Raw genomic sequence first — 8,675 nt, 5'->3', positions numbered from 1 at the left:
CAATGGGGTTCTAAATGAAGCAGAACTAAGGTTTCACATACTTCACAAACAAGAGCAGGGTTCATGTGGGAGAAAAAGATCATATCAACTTGGATTCAAGCATATGTATCAGTGCTTGAACCCAGTCGTGAAAACATTAGTAAGTTTGTTTGGATGTGTAGCCAGCCACTTTCATGATTCTAATGCTTTGCTAGAAAAGTCAACTTTTTTGAAACTGGAAAACAAAGTTTGCATGTGTGGTGTGGTTGCATGATTCCCAATATTTCCCAGAACATTTAAGCTGCCTATAAACTTGTTTCTGCACAGCGTGGAAAAGCAATCAAATCAGTCAACACTGCTGAAGCATGTGAGCAACTGATCCGTTTATTTTGAAGGTAGGACTCCTTGAACTTCCTCGTGGTTACTGTTACTTGACACAACTCGCTCTTTAGCTTTTCACTCCTCCTCTCTCCTGTCTCCCCTGTAACTCAGAATAGTAAATAGGCTCCACTATCCAGGCGTCAACATCTTGAATCTGATCCAGGACAAGAGTTAAGTCTTCAGATTACCCCATTAACAGAGTCTGGAAATAGAGAACCCACCAAAAAAGTCACTTAACAGTTTTTTGCTCACAAGTCATTAAAAGGACTCGCCAAAGGGAAGAACTGTCTAATACAGGGTTTGTAACAATTGAAAAATTCAGAAATACGAATAGAAACAAAGGATTTGTACAAATATAACTTTTTTTTATTATATATTGTCTTGTGACATACTTGTAGATTTTGTCCTCAAAGAGTAATATTTAGACTTTTGCATTTATCTTATTTACTATAACGGTAAGACTACCAAGTATTCCAGCTATCCGAAAGATTAAGGAAACCTCTGGTTTACCAAGAGCAACCACAAATACTTTCAGCATTCAAACCACTGGGAGTGAATCTGTGAAATTACACGGCACACAGTCTTGAGAGTGGAAAAAAGGTAAACAGCTCTCCATGCAGACTATTCTCTGTGTTCAACCATTGTGCCTTTTTAAAAACTAAAGTAAGATTTACATGTAGAAAGTAAATAAAGTGGAAAATTACGCACAGGCATGCATGAAGTCACCTACTGTATGATTCAACATGGAAACTATTAATATTGTATGTGTGTGAGAGACACAAACAAGGAGGAAAACGGACTGTAGGAGGGAATAAATGGATGGAAGAGGATGTTAGAATTCAAGTGGGACCAAACAAAGCTCTGAATTCTTCTGTGACGCATCGTGTTCAAATACTTGTATTCTTCCAGTAAGACACTGACAGTAGGCACGCCCATCCCAATACACACACCTAGAAACTAAACAACCCCACTACAGTGCAGTCAGTGATTCAGAAGCATTATGAGAGCTGAAATTTCTTTATAATCATCTGTATTGGAAACATTGTGTAATTGTAACTGGCGATAAAAGACAAGTGCAAACATTGAATCATGCTTGCTTGTATTGTGTCATGATTTAAGAAAGAGTCGGACGTCCCTGACAAATTATGTTTGTGATGAGTTGGACATATTTATTTATTTGAATGCAGCCTTGCTAAAACCGGGCCCAAAGCTCCCTGTCACATCACGATCCATTTACACTCTGCTGCTTCTGCTCAACAGACATGCAACATTAATTTCTCTGTGGTTTTTTTGTGGACCTCCCCCTCCAGGGCTGAACAAGTTCTCACAAGCACAGTTGCGGTCCCCATGGTCATTGACACTGTGCCGGATGATTTTTACAGTCTCGTCAGTGATCTGTAAATCACTTACATTCAGTATACCCCACTCACAGTGACGCGTGTGTGTATGTGCATGCGAGCAGTAAATAGCCTAATATGTATGTGCGCGCACACACACACAGCAACACATTTCTGTCCATATTTCACACTGTCAAACATTGCATCAGTTGTGCAGTGCGTGACCAACTTGTGCCGAGGACACAAACTGTGTTAGTGTTTGATATTGCACTGAAATCCACAGAAATGGCCAGCTGTTTCCACCCAGCACAGCCTCATGTCAACACACTTTCTACCCCTGGCTTGATTACTGTACATTGTCAGTTTATGCGACCTTTACACAGACTTGTTTATGCTCATTTGTGCGCACCTTCACATCCTTGCAGGGGTAACGAATACAAATCTTTTAAGAGGGACAACAACAGCGGAATAAACTTGAACTTTTAGCTGAGGAAAAATAGCTGCAGAGGGAATGGGTGGGACGGGAGGAGAGGCGAATACAGTAAGATGTCATCGAGGCAATGGAAGAGTTTACAACATTTTGTTCATCACAACACTCAGAGCGGGATAACAGGAAGCCTGAAAACAATTTTTAAGCAGCTCCAGCTACTGCTCCTTTAATAGTCTCTTGTAAATTTGGCCTACAGTGATTGTGGCTACCCCTTAAAAATTTGTCAGCAGAGGATTTGGCTGCTTATAGGAATGCCACTTTTTGATGGTTAAGTAGAATTCCACAGAGTTATATTTGCCAGTGTTTTTCTCTGCCTTCTTGTCAGTCTATGGTATTTAAGGTTTGGTTCACAGCAAACTCTTATGCAGATTTCTGGAAGACGAGCAGGAATGTTGCCCTCTTCTCAGTGAAAAAAAGACTGCAAGAAAAGCCCCCATGAAACACTGATTTTGGAGAGGAATATGCGTGATGTAGTTACAGTGATGGATAAGAGGGACAAATAAAATGGATTCCAAAAGCAGAAAAATCTTGCCAGCTTGGGACTTTTCAGGCAAATGGAAACTGGTTTTGTTCCGTATAGCCCAGAAGCCTCTTTGCCTCCTGTGCAGTGGATTTTGAGAAGATAAACAAATAATAAAGCCATTAAACTAAAAATATAGACAGGAAAGTCTAAGGGATTTCCCATCAGTGGGATGTGCAGATGAGTACCCACTGCCTTCCTGAGCAACACAACCCCATCCCGTTCTGCGTCAGAACTTCTTTCCTGCCCCCACCAACCATTATCCTGTATATGTCCATAGTGGCTCGTATTTTGAGCTAATCAAAGGCCTATCCTAAAGTCTCAACTTTTACATCAAAAAGTGTCAGTCAGTGTAAAAGTGAGCCAATACTGGTTTTATAGGATCCCTCTTCTAGAAAACCTTTGCTCTTTGCAAAGTGTTCCAAGAAGCTAAGATTTAACTGTATCCAGGGAAATGCTCAATCATCTCTTTTCCCCAAACAAATACGACAAGTTACATTAAACACAAGCGACTGTCCAATTCTTTGCGTGATTTCAGAAGAATAAATCAGACTGTGTATTTAAGTTTGGACAGAAGCACCCGTGCCTGCTTACTATCTTTGAGCAAAACTGTATGCAGCCAGAGCCATCTCACTAGTTAGAACATCTGTTTTGCAGTAATCAACAGCCAGCGAGTCTCCACGCTAGTGAGGCCAACACCCACTGTATGTTTCCACACTAAAATTTCACATACGGCCTTCGGCTGTGCCAAGTTGGGTCACTGGAGTTTTGCCCTTTTACCAGGCCCAGCTCCTTTAGAGGTCGGCTCAGACAATGGTCTTACTGTGCTGAGGATTGCCAGACAGAGTTTATTTACAGATGGAAGATAAATCCACTCATTGTTTTGGCCCGGTGTTAATACAAAGTCATCACAGCGAGTTGGTTAAACTTAAGAGAACTGGCTGACAGTGTAGAGTCAAATTTTCAATTGCACCTACCAGCTGAGGTAAAAAACAAACAAACCAAAAACCCTATTATTTATGAAGAAGCTGACAGAAAGAACATTTAAAGGGTAAATTTAACAGCACAGCAGCATGTAAGAAGCCCTTAATGAGCCTGAGGTCCTTTGGAAGGGGTCTACGTCCTCAATAGAGGAACCCAGACCACAAGAGTTCTGCTTTGTTGTTATAGTTCAGCCAATTTTTTTTTAAAAAGTCATTCCATTCACAGCTCTCTCATTCTGCATAACACAAAGGTCTTCATCCAACAGAACAGAGTGCTCAAAGAACCTTTAATGCTTACCAAAAGCAGAGAAATACTAAAGTCCCACTTATTCAGAAACCACATGAGAAAGGTCATTGGCGGTGACTCATCGATGTCAGAGTTCTCCGAGCGCTGGCTGCACTCGTGCGGCCTGTGGGAAGGAGGATGGTAGGCTACAGTTGGCTGAATGTAACAGCATTTTCTCACATTCACAGGCAAACACAGCCCAGTACTGTGCTGAACTGTGTGTTTGTGCCTGTATTCACGGAATAAGTCAATCCTGTAGTTTCTTTCCTGCCTCGTCTTCTCAAATCTTTCTTTCATTCTTTCTTTTTCATTCTTCCCCAGAATATCCCTCTCCCCAACCGCTTTTAATATTGCATGCCTATCATTGTCCTTTCTCTTTTTCACAATCCCTCTTTCGGTTTGCTCTTTTGGCCACGGCAGACAGCAGCTGGATTCTCCATTCTCTCCTCCCTTTTCAGTTCCTCACCCTTTTATTGCTCCTCATCCCGCGCCCTTTCTCCTCAACAGACTCACATGCCTTCTACCATTAGTAACACATTTGTATACTATACAAATGCACAAGTACACTGACAGAGATCTACACATATGTACGTACACGCACAAGATGTGGCTGAAGTCACTTTTGTGGTATGTCTGAGGGTTTAAAAGAAGAAGGGATGTGTTGTAATTACAAGTGCGTCCAGAGTGGAATCTGTTAGGGCAGGTTGAGTTGGGGGAGGACCTGGCAACCTATCAAAGGTATCAGTGAGGCAAACCAACCCCCTCCCTTACATCTCTGTTCTCTAAAGGAGTGCTCACATGAAAAGATGATGCACACAAAGGTTTATGTAATGTTCCGAAGGACATTTCGTGCTGCAGACGCTTTAAATCAAGAGTGACTGCGAGGTTGACATCTTGAAGAGCAAATGCCTCACCAGGTCGGACAAACAATCTGCAGCCCTTTAAGGACAGAAACAGGGCAGCTGTGCCAGCCAGCCCATCCCGCCTTTCCCTGCAATCACCTGTCATCCACATCCGCTGCCTCCCATGTTAAGCCTGGGCCTTTCACTACTTGGCACATACAACACATACTCAGTTTATTTCTCTCTCTGTTATCAAATTCTTACTTCCTGCTCTTTCATCTAAAAGCACATACACACCCAACACAATGCCCCACAGGTCATAAACTCCACTCTGTCTTGGTTTCATACAACTCCCCTCGCGTGGAGTGTTGAGGTGACAGAAAGAAGAAGCCTGACATTGTCTGTTAGCGAAAACGCTGCGAAGCGGGGAGACAGGAGAGGTGTTTTGTTTGAACTTGTCTGGCTTGAGTTTTGCCTGTCTGCCTGTGTGTTTTCCAATGAGTAATCCATTGTAAGACTGAACACACATATGTACACACACAGCTCTAGTACAAGACGGAAGAGGGGTTTTAGTTCAGGTGTGATCGATTGGCGAGATACGAAGGCTGGGTTAAAGACTTTGTCTTGTTCGTGTGCAAAAAAATACCTAAAGTTCCAAGGTTGGAAAAAAAGTGTCAATATTGGCTGCTAGGCAATAATGTAAACATTAAAACTGTCAGACAAGTGTTTTGACTGGTCCTCTCTTAAGTCCAGACCACAATATATCAACAGCTACAGGATGGACGGGCATTAAATATTCACTGTACCCAGAAGATGATTCTTCTGTGATCCCCTAATGTTTCTTGCATTTACCGCTAACTGCAGATTGTTGCTTTTGAATAAAAAAACTAGCATTAGTATAAATTTCATGGGCAGATTGAATGGTGGCAAACTTAAGTTTCTATGTAAGATCAAAAATAATATATTTTCCACAACAGTCTGGGATGAATTACCAGAAAGACAAACCCCCTTTAGCCCCAGGCATACTTTTTTTTCTTACCACACATTTGAAAATGGTAGCAGGCTAACACACAAAACCACAGGCAAGACTATGTGCATGCTCAGTAGCATGTTCTTCTAAGAATCTAAGTAACTTAAAAAGATGTCAAAAAAGTTGACATATGAAATATTTCAAATAGGTTACAGCAGTGTATTTGGAAACCACAACTGTTAAAGACAAAATAAGTAGATCAAAAATATAACGCAGGGATTTGAAAATGCTCCTTTCCTTACAGCACTTGTGTGGAGACACAGGCAGATGGCAGATTTTTGAACTCCTGTGTAAAAGCACTCTGTGTGGAATATGTAGGCAGTTGCAAAAAATTTATATTTGCACATCAAGGTACTTGCCTTTGCAAGCATGACTGAGACCACACATTTGATAGATCAGAGTTAAGCCTGCCCAGCGGTAAAACAGTTAATTTTAATCCCAGCAGTGCTATAAAAAGTAGCACCGGTGCGCTGGTAACAGCAGAAATGTGTTTGCCAGGGACACTGAGGGCCGGTGTGCAAATACATAGCCTGAATTTTATGCAAGACGGCGCAGCGGTTCACCTCGTATTATCTTTTCTACCACTGCTTTTCAACACTCAAGGTTTTTCAAACTCATATCCTGGGCTTTTATTTTTCCCTGATTACAAGTTGAGACAAGCTGAAAAGGTTATGTCTGTAAGGCTGATAAGTCATCGGGGTCCTATTTAGCAACTCTTTACAGTGCCTCTAATCTGTATATTGTCTGTGATTAGCGGTGCTGTACTTGCTGTGTTTAATGTATGAATCATTATTCAAACTATTCAAGAAAGAAATTAAATAAATAAAGACATGCCACTGTATATATCATCACATCATACATAGGCTTGTGTATGATACTCTTGCGGCTGTATAAACAGGATGGCTCTGAGGGTCAGACAAATACGGCTCACATAGGTTTGGAGATTCCTCTGTGACAAGGCCCGGATATTATTATGACAAAGTACCCACACTGTACTGGCTGTTCTTTCACACAAAGACCTGGTGGGAGTGTAATCCACCTTTGCTCACATATCCTGTGTTTGCATTAGTCTTTGTTTTTGGGTTTGTTTGGTTTTTTTTGTTTTTTTGGGGGGGGGGGGGGGGGTATACAGTACAAGTGGAGGAGCTGATGACACAGACGGGAAAGGAGTGAGAAGGCAAACACGCAAACACAAGATATACGAGAGAACATCAGCCACAACACAGACCACAGAGTGCATATACAAGGTCTGGGTAAAATACACGTGTAATAAACATTTTGGGACGAGGTCAGAGAGACCTCTTAGAAGAGTATTTCAAAAGTGGATCCACTAAACCGAGCTATTTCAGCTTTGTGTTCAGAGGAACACAGTTATAAAAACAGAAATAAAAAGTAAGAAAGTAAAAAAATGAAAAAGAATGAGGGGAAAACAAAGCTCGTGAACCAAATGTTGCACATTAGACAAATGTTCCCAGGCCTTCCACTAGGAAGAATAAGATATACACTGAAAGACAAAATAACGGTTGTTTGAAAAGGTTCAGGGACCTTTTTCTGAACCTTGTAGAAGATGTGCATTCATCCGGAGGTCACTTGGAACAGCTGTTTCTAGGGAAGCATGCAGTTTTTGTTTTGTATAAATTGACTGGAGGCTATGTTATGCTGTGTTAATCTGAACATTTTACTTTAATACTTCATTTATCATGTGCCTTGGCCTTCCTTTCCCCCAAAAGACTTGCGTTTGAAGTATATATATATATGTATATTTACATATGAGCCTATCCATACAAGCAGGGTCACCAGTCTGTTGAATAGAGATCTGCTGAATAGCCAGAGAGAAGCACACAGATACAGGGGGAGCATGCAACTCACAGCCAGATGGTGGATTCAAACTCAGGACCTGCTCTCTCTACTTCTCTGAGGCATCAGCGTTAACCACCATGCTGCCACCCCTCCCCTTTTTTAAACTAAAATTTGTAATATTATATATATATATATATATATATATATATATATATATATATATATATATATATATATATATATGTATATATATATATATATATATATATATATATATATATATATGTATATATATATATATATATATATATATATATATATATATATAATGCACAATATAGTAATTAAAATTTTTATCTATAATCATTTATTTACTAAACCACATTATACTGTAATGAACTAATCTAGCATCCTATACTACATTCACTATATACTTAAGCATACTGCTGTGAAAGTGTCTGTTCTTTTCTCTTTATGCTTTTAACACTGATCAAATCCATTTATTTACAACACTGCACTGAATAATGTAATTCTCTGTTTCACATCTGGCCATGGGCCACATCTGATCAAGTGATTACAATGCGCTTCTTTGACAATGTCCTTGGCAGACAGCCCTCTTTCTCATACACTGTCAGTCTACATCTGAGGATAAGCATCACTGGAGGCAGTCAAACTGTCATAAATGGACCTTGGATCATGTTGGTACATATATGTGAACAACATGCTCTTCAAATTTTGAAAAACTTCACAATGATCAATTTGAAGAAAAAACAAAACAAAACAAACATTAGCAGGGTTATGAACCAGAAAAAGGTTGTGTTGGAAAAATAAATGCTACACTCACACCTACTGGTCAGAATTATATAACACCAGTGTGTCACAAGCAGGGCTTTATCGGTATTTCTCCTCTCCTTGTATGGAGCAGGAGTTTTTGTAAAACGAGCGCACTAACTGCTCAGTCCTGATCCAAACTTTAGAAAAAATAATTATATTTAATCAGTGTCTCGAAAATCACTTCCAAACGAAT

The sequence above is a fragment of the Astatotilapia calliptera genome, chromosome 20 (assembly GCF_900246225.1).
Source record: "Astatotilapia calliptera chromosome 20, fAstCal1.2, whole genome shotgun sequence".
In the NCBI taxonomy this organism is placed as follows: Eukaryota; Metazoa; Chordata; class Actinopteri; order Cichliformes; family Cichlidae; genus Astatotilapia; species Astatotilapia calliptera.
Note: the sequence above shows the minus strand (reverse complement) of the source record.